Here is a 10,653-nt window from a genome sequence, read left to right as displayed (position 1 = left end):
GACTTGCAGTCTCAGTTTTTAAGCTCCAGAACTGGGCTGGGAGTGCAGCTTGGGGCACAGCTATACGCTCTGCAAGAAACCCTGCATGCCGTGGCTGCTTTGTTTCCTTCTTTTTCCCTCTTCCCTGCAGGGTCTTGGGTTAAAAAAACCCAACAAAACAGGAAAAAAAAGAAACTAAAAAAAAGCCACAAAACCCCACAAAGCACACACCAAACCCCAAATGCTCAAAAACTGTACAAAAAAGTCCCAACAAAAAAGCTTCACACTTCTTCTTCCCTCATTGCTTGGAGAGCAGCAGGTTTGAGGAAAAGCATTGGGTAACCTCTCCTTCTATATATATATTCAGCATATGATATGACACCCCACAATAACACCTCGCTTTGCTGTGTGAGTGGAAGAATTTTAATCCCCTTGGCATCTTGCATTATGAAAAGCCAAAATGTAGCCCAGCATATTTCTGTGGACTACTTAGGCTCCTATTTAAAAGCAGTGATGTGAATCTGAACGAGATCTCAAGGAATCATTTCTTCTAGTTGATTGGACATGCACTGACACAAGGTAGATCTATGGAAATCAGTCTGGTATGTTCAAACAAAATCCTCATGTGGTAGGATTCCACATATCCTAGATGGCCAGGCTCAGTCATTAATATTGCAGCTACAATTATAGAACTAATTTTTAGCCTTATATAATGAGGTTAAAAATGTAGTCTTATTCTCCTTTACTGAAAATTTGTAATTTTTTTTCTTAACTACATGTAGGGAGCAAAACAAGAATCTGTCTGCATTGGGGGGCATTGCTCTTTAGTCTTTCTTCCTGGAGTAAACAAGTTCTTTTAGCCTTTTCCCACAGTCTGTGCCTATTGCATTTTTTTACCTTTTGCCTACTCCATTTGTGTTTAGGTTTCTTAATGTGTAATAACCAAGGCTCATCATGTCTCACTCAAAGCCTTACCTGCAGTGTAGTACTTTTCTCCAGTTTTGAGAGTATCTCACTTTTTTAAAATTTGTTTTCAAAGTAGTTAATGGAAAAATTATTAACCTGAAACATGTCCAGAAGAAAGTAGTCCCACACAACTGGCTCTACCAGTTACACAACAAAACTAGCTAGCAAGGATTTGAAGTTTGCTTTTGTTCTATATATGTCTATAGTGCTTTTATTCACATATGGTGTTTAGGCTTTTTGTAAGGATATCAAAAAACATACAAAAGATCCCCTTAATGTATCCATAGCTTTTCTTTTACCCCCTTTAGCCTGTTCAATAGAGAAATTAGCATTTAACATTAACATTAGGATTTAACATGAGTTGCTCTTGAGAAATCCATGTTAGGTGTACTTTTGAGTGAGTTGTTTCTTGAGTGAACATTAACTGGTAGTTTAATAAATTATTGAAGCAGGTTGTTCTTTGTGGTGGTTTTATTGGTTTTTTTGTTTTGTTTTGTTTTGTTTTTTAATGTCAAAATTAGGACATTTGATTTATAATTTGCTGGGGTTTTGTGAACTCCTTATTTTCAGACATGTGCTTTTCTCCAGTGTGGGACTGCCCTGTCCTTCCATGACCTGGAGAAAATTCACTGATCTTCTCAAACTGATAATTTCAAATCGCTTCTGGGAGGGCCTGGTGAATTTCAGAGAAGGTTTTGCCACATTTTTTTTTAATAAAATATATTCCACCTGTTTTTTTCCTAGTTTGAACTATGCCTCTTTCTATTTTTTTTTATGCTAAATTCATAAATATTTTGGGTTATTATTTTGGGTTATTATTTATTTGTCATGGACTCTTTCTGCATTATTTAATGACTTCCTTTGTCTCATTTTATTTTCTAATGCTTTTATCAAACTCCTTTAACTGTCTTTTGTGTCCCATGATAGTTGAAACTGATTTCATAGCTCAATTTCTGATTGAGCTATTTCATAGCTAATTTCAGATTCTGTTATCTGCAAGCTGACACAATTTCTGTATTTTCATCTACTCCTATGTCCTTTTGGCTATTTACTTGTTCTCTTTTAATTTTGAGGTCATTATGTGCTTGTGAATATGACAAGCCACATATGTCAGAGGGTGGCTCCTGTGTTTCTTCTAATCAGAACAAGTAATTGTAGCTGGTTTGGTTTTCAAACAGACAGGTCCCCTGCAATCTTTTATCCCTTAGATTATCTTCACAAATACTCTGCCTGCCATTTCCTGGAATTTCTTTGTGACATTCTCATTGCTTTCTTTTGTTTCTTGTTAGCCCTGTACTTCTGACCTTTGCAAGGAGATACTTCTGAAGTTTATTTAGCTGTCAGTTATTCTCCTTATTTTCCCTCAGCCTTTGGCCAGGTCACTACATTTTAAACTCACTGACTTTTGTGACTGTTGGTCATTAAGCTACAACTTGTCCTCGCTGGATTTGAAAGCTGATGTGCCTGAGTTCCCTTCTGGGTCTTTAGCTGATGGTCTCTATGGCTGTACAACAGTTACTCTGCATGGGTGACTCTAGCAACAGAGGCTTTCTGTAGATAGTAGTTCTGCAGCTCCTCATCCCTTGCTGCCAGCACATGTCTGCACTCTCTGTCTGTGGCTGAGGGGACAGAGGAGAACATTCCTGTCTCCTCATTGTTGGCTTCACAAGTCTTCAGTGCTTGTGCACCCAGGGCTGGTGTTTTTGCCCACAAGGACACATACATACATACATAAGGTAGCCAGGGCTGGATGAGCTTTAATAATATTTGGTAGTATCTTTAATTTTGCCCTCTGAGGAGGTGAGCTGTTTGATGATTGGTCTGTTCAGCAAATGAATTCTATGTCTCCCTCAGAAGGGAGTCTCCATATCCTATTCCCCTTTCTGGGTGTGGGGGTGGCAGGGACAGTTATCCTAGCTGCAGGGGACATACAACACTTCCTGTTGTCATCCCAGAGCTGCACCTCAGAAATTAGTACTTCTTGACCTCAGTGGCTTCAGATCCAGCTTCTGAGTAAAGCAGCCTGCAATATTTCTCATTTTCAGGCATCTCCTGTCTTCCTCTTGACATGCCTTTGCAGGCACATGCACGGTGGTGTTCCACCTGCCTGGCAGTAATGGACTGTGCAATCTACTAATGCTATGCAGTAGTTAAGCTTGACAATAAAATCAGTGGTAAAGGATGTATCCAATACAATTTTTAGCAAACATCTTTTGGGGAAAAGAGTGGTGCCCCTTCCCATTTGTGAAAAGAATTGCAATAAAACATTATTTGGAATGTTGCTTGACAGACAAGGGAGCAATGATTAACCAAGTTCTTGAAGAAACTGTGACTTCAGGACTGAAGGAGTTAATATTTCCCTGCTGTGGCAGCTCTAAAATTGCAGAAAGATACAAAGATACACTGCGTGGACAGTCTTCCTAGACTTTGTAAGGAGATACCTGTTCATTAAAGTGGGCAGAAATCCCATGGTAGGTACACGAGATTGGCTAGAGCCTCTATGACATTTAATCAGCCGCAATCTCAGACTGAGAAAAAGTGAGAACACAGCTTGATATGACACTTGCATTTCTCTTTGCATCTTTGATTATGGATACATTATCCCTACATGCTAGCATGAAGCTTGAGCAGTTTTATTCCATGTGGAGTGCACAGCAGTAACTAAGTAGACTGAACACCTGAGAATGCTAAGAAGGGATTCTGTGTTACAGAAATAATGAATAACATCTGTAAAATGCATGCTCAGTGCTGACATGTTTGCAAAGGCATCCTAGTAGAAATATGACTTCAGTATTAGTCTAAAAAAAACCAGAAATAAATACCTAAAAACTAAATAACCCAAGAAGATATACCTCTTTTTAAAAAAACACTTTCTGAAATCCAGAAGTACTTTGTGCTGAAAGATATAGCTGCAGCTTCTAGAGATAACATTTCTTACTGTGACTGACCGTGGAGCACACTATGGCACAAAATCAGCATGTATCATTTGAGAGATCCAAGTTTCTGTGTAAAACCTAATAAATTAGGATAAATTAGCACATTATGGAGCTAGAGGCATTTTATCACACACAGTTCTGGTAGGATCTGGAGCAGGATCAAACAGCAAAATAAAACATATTTCCAGCTGAGGCCCTGCAAACAATGCAATGGTCTTACAAAACTACTAGAAAAAGATTCCTCTGTGAATGCCCAAAAGAATGCTATGCAATTCAATTGCATAGCATTGCAATGGATGGGGTCAAGAAGTCAAAAGTAAAAAAGATGCAGAATGGATCTGAAAAAAAAATTTGATTGCCAAGACATAAATATTGGCAAATTAGCAGCTATTGTGATTAATGATGATCGTAGGCAAGCCAAGCAAGAGCTGGACAGCAGTAAAGCAAAGGTGCTACCTATAACAACAAAAAATGAAAGTATTTTGTCAGCATAGAGGACAAGCATTTCAGGCAGTTGTTGCAATTACCACTGCTTTCCCCTGCCTTATATGCAAAAAGGCCTGTCTGTCATGATTAGATTAAAGGTGGGTGGGGCTGAATACTTGAAGCTTTTATTAGCATAGTTATTCCTGTTATTATAAACTCTGTAGGTAGAAACCATGCAAGCTCTAGGCTCTGGTCTATATCACACGTGCATAGGACACAGCTAGTCCTGTGCTGTGAAAAGCTGTCATGTCCAAAATTGTATAGACAAGGGGAAGGGGGATACAACAGTCTGGCAGAGAAACAGCTGGGTTTGTAGCAAGACTTCTTTTCCTCGGTGCCTGAGAAGCAGCCCGGAGGGCTGGAGGCCGCTGCTGAGGGTGGGGCAACTCCTCACTGCTGGGCTCACTGCCAGCTCCAAACCTTGTGTGAGGGGTGGGAAAAACCACAAACTAACCTGAAACAAATAAAAAAACCACAAAGAGTATTTCCCTTGCTTAAACTTACACTACAGCTGTTCTTAAGGGCAAGTTTTCTCCTGGGATATTTTTTTCCTGGAAGTCAACCAGCTGTAGATGAGCCCCCTGCATGCGTAGCATATATGCAGTGTAGCAGAAACTTCAGGCAGCTGGAGGATGAGGCCTTCATATGATGAGACTGCTTTCAGTCCTCAGTTAGTCAGCATGATAAAAGAGACAGACAAAATTGAAACTGAAATTGTATAAAGAAACTTCCTGCTGAAATATGTGTAATGGGGTGGATATATTGATGTGTGGTTTACTGTCATGAAGACTGATACTAAGTATTTTAAAGGCATTTTCTGGCCTGAAGTTCATCTTGCAGTTTACTTCTATATAATATTGCTTCAAATTAGATAATTTTAGATTCTAATTTTTAACATAAAGGTATATTACTAGCATTGTTTAGAAGAAATCAGGTTTTAAACATGAGAAAATATCTGATTAATGGATTTATTCACAAGTTGTATATACTTGCCATTGGTAATGTGGGTACAGGTACTGGGCTACATGGGTATATTGGTTACTATTCAATAAATGGACCTTTGAAAGTGTCTTTGTGTTTTAACTTATAAAATTCTCTTAAGTAAAGAAGTTTTTACAATAAATGGTCATTTTTAATAGTCATGTGCCCACTTCCCTGTGTGCAGAAGCACCAAATTGCTATTTCTATTTCCACACCACTGCATTACTGGTAACCCTGAAGCAATTGTGGAGGATCATCTTGTGTTTGGGAAGGAAGGGATGAGGTCTGCTTGTTCAGTCAGGTGCACTTTAAACTCCTGTATCAGGTCACCTGAGGTAAGAGAGACCTTTTCTTGTAAAATTACCTTGAAAAATCACCTCCTTCACTCAGCTGGGGAAACTTCTGTTAAAGTTAAATGATATATAATCACTTCATTGCTGTAATTATCATGTCCAGAGGAGCAGGATGGGAGGGCTGGTGATGTTCTCTCAGCAGGCTGTAGCTCCTAGCAGGTGTCAAACTGGGCTACAAAGCAGAGTTGATTTCCTCATCCTGGAAAACCTGCCTTGGTGATGAATCCAGCAGGAGTGAAAAAAAACCCAAAACAAAACAGTGAAAAAATACTTTTATATTCTGTTTTTAAAATCTATTTCCAGCTTCTGAGAAAGGACTCTCAATGTGACAGACTTACCAAGTAAGGTTGGAAGGAGATTTGCTTCCTCCATTGCTGCCTAGCAAAGTGTGTGATGAAACACTTGTGCTTTATGAAGAAACTTTGTCACTGATTTTCTCCCAAGATATGTATGTCCTTCTTAAAGTGCTTTAACCAATACAATCATCTCACTTATTATAAGGAAAAAAATAGAGTCAGGGTTCTGACTGATGGCAAAAATTGAGGTGTCAAAACTGAGAGAGAGGGATAAATAATGACAGTCATTTTAATCATGGGTCTTTATTGAGCTGTATATAGTATAAATTTAGTATAAAATGATAAAAATATAGGTTTCTGACATGGTTCACTACTAATAAATTAACTTACAGTATGCTGTTTCCTGGAACCTTCACTCTCTCAATCTAAACAACCTAAGTGAGGCTGGAGGATAGCCAGCAGCAGAGGATCATTCCTGATAGAAAAGTACAATTCTGTGCTTTTGTCCTCTTTCAGCCATTCCCCAGTTAAAGAACAACTACATAAACTACTGCTACTGGAAAACTGAACATAAATATTGGCAGACTTATTCTAGGAAAAAAAACCAAAACAAACAAAGTAGATTGTTGTGTTTGAGACAGAACTGCACAGTTACACCAGGGCTCACTTCAGTCTAATTAAAGTATTGTCAGTTTTGGTAAAGTCAGTTTTTCTCTTGATGGACTGACATTTCTCTTGCTCACTGGAGAAATGTGAGGGCAAGATGGTATGTACAATGTCCCTGACTTACTAGAGGAAGCCAAAGGTCTCTAAATTGGTGATGCATATCCAAACAGGCACCCTGAAATCACCTTTGGCCTATTTCCTTGACTAAAAGAAAAGGGGTAAATTTCAGTAGGCTACAGTGTATAAACAAACCACTGGCATCCATACACGATGAGTAACTTGAAGGTAAACATTCTAAAGTCCTTTCCAAAGCTACTGGGATCAAAGTGAAATAAACAATAGGTCATAGTGGACTTCTACAAAGTCATTCGGGACAGTCATTTAGGTTTGCACAAGCCCTAACAGATGAAAAAAAATAAAAATTCAAGTGAGTATACTTATAGAAGAATGGATGCATTTTACTCCTGTACCCAAATGTGCATGTGTCAAATTGAATTGGGTGGTTTTAGACAGCCTCCAAACTATGTAGAGATCTTTTCTTATTAGAAAGATTTGAAATGTTGTCTCCCACAGATGTCTGAATTCATCCTTATGTGGGTATTGATCTTTCCAATAAACATTAATGTTAGCTGGTGATGCTGCAGCTTCAGTTCACAAGAGCTATCTTGCTTTTCACAAGAGCTATCTTGTCTTTCACACCAAATACTTTATAAATAAAAAACTGTATCCAAAAGTTACTGATCCTTGACACCTGGGCTGGACAGTAGTGTCTGCTCTGCACACAGACAGAGTGTTAGCCCTTGCAGAGTGGAAATCAAACCTTTCACACACAGCAGGAAGTTCAACAAAACCAAACCAAGAATACGTGGAATAGATCAATGCCCTTACTGTGACCCTCCTCTGTGACTTTGGTGCTGCCTTCTTGCTCAGATTGTCCCTTTTGATGGCTGTGCAGAAGTACATTTTCATAACCTGCTGAATGCAGTTCCTTCTTTTCTCTGAAAGCTCAGGAGGAAGCAGTGGGAGCATCATCTCTGCATCACATGGAAAGCCTGTGATCCCAGTATGTGCAGATCGGGGCAGGGAACCCCGTCAGCTCCTTCCTTAGGCTGGTGTTGGTCAGGCCCACACAACAACCTCCCAGGAGCATGATGCAAGCTTCCAGCAGTGTAGGCTTATTTAATGCTCTTTGGACTAAAAGAGGGACTGTCACTCTGCAGGGGGGTGCCCTGATGGGGTTGCTATGCAGCACTTCCATACTGAGTGGCTGCTCTGTGCAAATTTCTGCCACATCATTCCTCTAGGAGGCTGCTACAGCAGTGTTTGTCACAGAGTCAGAAAAAGTCTCACTAGATGTAATCCTTAGTGCTTAGGTTTACCAAAAATAGTTCTGGGAATTAATAATATTCACCATTTTGAAGCTGAGGAGTGGGGTAGTGTCTTCCCTGGAGAAGCACCTTCTTTAACAGTCACTATGCATTATTAGGAACTGCAGTTATAATTCTTATTTGATAATAAGAATTATCTGTTGCTGTGATTAGAATTTTGTATTCTCTATTTCTCAGTGTATGTCATAGATATTCAGAAGCTGTATAAAGCCGGTCAGTTTACAAGTTACCACTCAACTCCAGGCCTTGGTAATGTAAAAATTCAAGATTTTGTGGTCTTATTTTCACTTTTTTAAAAAAGTTTAATTATAATTCAAGATCTCATTTGAAATGAAAGCCTTATATATCTCTTCCTCAAACGTTTCACTCATGTTTGACATCTACTTCTGTAAGGCCCTCCTGTGGTTCATAGGATTAGTGCACTATTGATGCTATAATAATTTATTTGGATTTTAAGACAGAGTTTTTTTACTATGTTTAGGGAATACCATTTGCCTGGTCTTGTTACAGGTTTTAAACTGTATTGTATCAGCTGTGGGGAACAGGTTGTTCTAAATTAACACTGTAGGTAGTCATAAACATCACAAAATTTCAGAGCGATATTCTACATTGTCAAAAGACAGCAAGTATTATTCACATGCACTGTAGTAAAGATGCAGATTTTAAACAGAGAATGCTGATTGTTCCAGCTGTTTGTGGCTTTAAAATCTTTGAATTAATCTTTGGAGTTCATCCATAAATCTTAATCTCCTCATTCAGTGCCAACTGCTTGTGGTAAGGTGATATGAATGCGTGTCATATCTGAGGCCCAAAGAGACCCTCACAAGCATTTAAAATAGATTTCCAGGTTACTGCAGGCTATTGAAGTCATCCACTTGCTTCTGCACTAACCTTCTGTCTGCTAAGGGACACTACTAAAAGTGATACAAAGGGAATGACAAACCGCTTTTCTTCTTTTATGTTTTATTCCAATGAATATTTATTCCAATGGAACATAGCACCCTCACTTTGGAAACAACAGTTACCTTATTACCATTCTACAGCTGCATGAAATTTTCACCCAGAAATTTTTCTGGTTTTGTGCTCTAGTCTGTCTCTCTCTCTCCTTCTGGAACCTGTGATTTTTCTCCATGTGAAAATTCTTGTAGACAATAATCAAGTCACCTCTCAGCCATCTCCAAGCTAAGCTAAGCAGATAAGAGTCTTTAATAATCTCCATGGCAAGCATTTTGGGGTTTTCCCACCCCCCTGTATCTGAACTCTGGACCATTTAAATATATTGAAGGTATATTAGTTGGTGCCATTTTAAAAATGACACTTGAGGCCTGAATGGTGGAGTTTTCGTGACATTTTATTACCTTTAACATATACTTCCTAATCTCTTATGATGGCAGCAGACTGGTGGTTGAAGTGAGACCAGATAGCAAAAATACCAGCACTGCCAAAAGAGTTTCTTAAAGCTGATGGGTCACCCTTGTAGCTTCACTAAAGCTCTTTCTGTTCTCTGTGTTTAAGCCTTCATTTTAACAGCTGATGTTCCTGAAGGGTAAATTGTTTCAGTACCAACAGGTGAAATAAATAAATGGATGAGTAAAGCAAATAACTGAGTGCAACAGAATTTACAAGAGAGACAAGAACCCAGGCAACAACGTGACAATTAGAAGGTCTGGGTAAATGCACTGGAAATCACTAGTCTTCCTTTGCATGCCTTAGCAAGGAGACTATCATTAAAATTGAAGCTGCAAAATTCTACAGTAGGGAAAGAGTTAGGCTTTGCAGCTGTTTTCATCAGTGACCACAGACCCTGAAGGACAGGAAGAATCAATTAGGCAGGAGTGTGCCAAGCCAAAACAATGCACAGGCTTACCACAGATGGTGAGTCACCAGCCTCTTAATAAACTAATTTCCTCAACAAAAAATGGAATTGATCTCAGGCCAGCTTTGGTTGTTTAGAAAAAAAAATCAAAGAGCTCCTGTCCATCTAGATGAATGTCCATCTAGATAATCCTTTTTTACCATCTTGTCTCCAGACAGCTGGAGTATGGCACCTTTAACAGACAATACACTGAAATTATCTGTGAGTAACCTAAAAAGCTGGACATAGCCTAAAATCCTTGTCTTCAGCTCTCCTTCACAGCTTTTAATGCAAAATCTTTGCTTCTTGTGATCTTCAGATGTTAGTTGTTATTGCAACTGCCTCTTATTTGTCCTGCCTGTGGTGTTCAGCCAGCAGCTGTGAAGATGATGCTATTCAGGCATACAACAAGATTTTCTGAGCCTCAGGACAATTCCCATGGTATATTGTTGTGGGACGTAAAAAGAGCGTGAAGTGAACTAGGATGGGATAAAGGAGGGGAAAGATACAAGAAAGAAATGAATGTTGACTAAAGAGCAAAATTCAGACTAAAGAACAAGTGGGAGGGGAATTGTTGGATACTGGTTTGTTTTTTTTAATAATTTCAAACAAGGGGGGAAAAAAATGGTTACTTTCTCATTAAATGCAGAGGTTTAAGATAGTTGCCAGTGGAAGTTTCTTAAAAGGGTTGTGTCTTGATTAGGCATTTGAGTATATTCTGGAAAACCTTCCTCTCAGATATATCAT

General features: G+C 38.9%; 1 long non-coding RNA gene across 2 annotated transcripts; it reads right to left on the bottom strand.

Moving 5' to 3' along the window:
• Positions 1-1,737: 1,737 nt before the first annotated feature.
• LOC147654923 (uncharacterized) lies at positions 1,738-9,544 on the bottom strand. 2 transcript variants are annotated; one of them, XR_015283448.1, is made up of 4 exons: positions 9,410-9,544; positions 6,040-6,079; positions 5,713-5,913; positions 1,738-5,033 (listed from the first exon to the last, which is right to left on the bottom strand). It is a non-coding gene; the product is annotated as an uncharacterized LOC147654923 (long non-coding RNA). The 2 variants fall into 2 exon arrangements; XR_015283449.1 differs by lacking the exon at positions 6,040-6,079 and having other exon boundaries at positions 9,410-9,535.
• Between the last annotated feature and the right edge of the window lie 1,109 nt (positions 9,545-10,653).

Source organism: Cyanistes caeruleus, chromosome 2 (genome assembly GCF_971803275.1).
Source record: "Cyanistes caeruleus chromosome 2, bCyaCae1.hap1.1, whole genome shotgun sequence".
Lineage (NCBI taxonomy): Eukaryota > Metazoa > Chordata > Aves > Passeriformes > Paridae > Cyanistes > Cyanistes caeruleus.
Note: the sequence above shows the minus strand (reverse complement) of the source record. Positions and strands in the feature narration are given on the sequence as shown.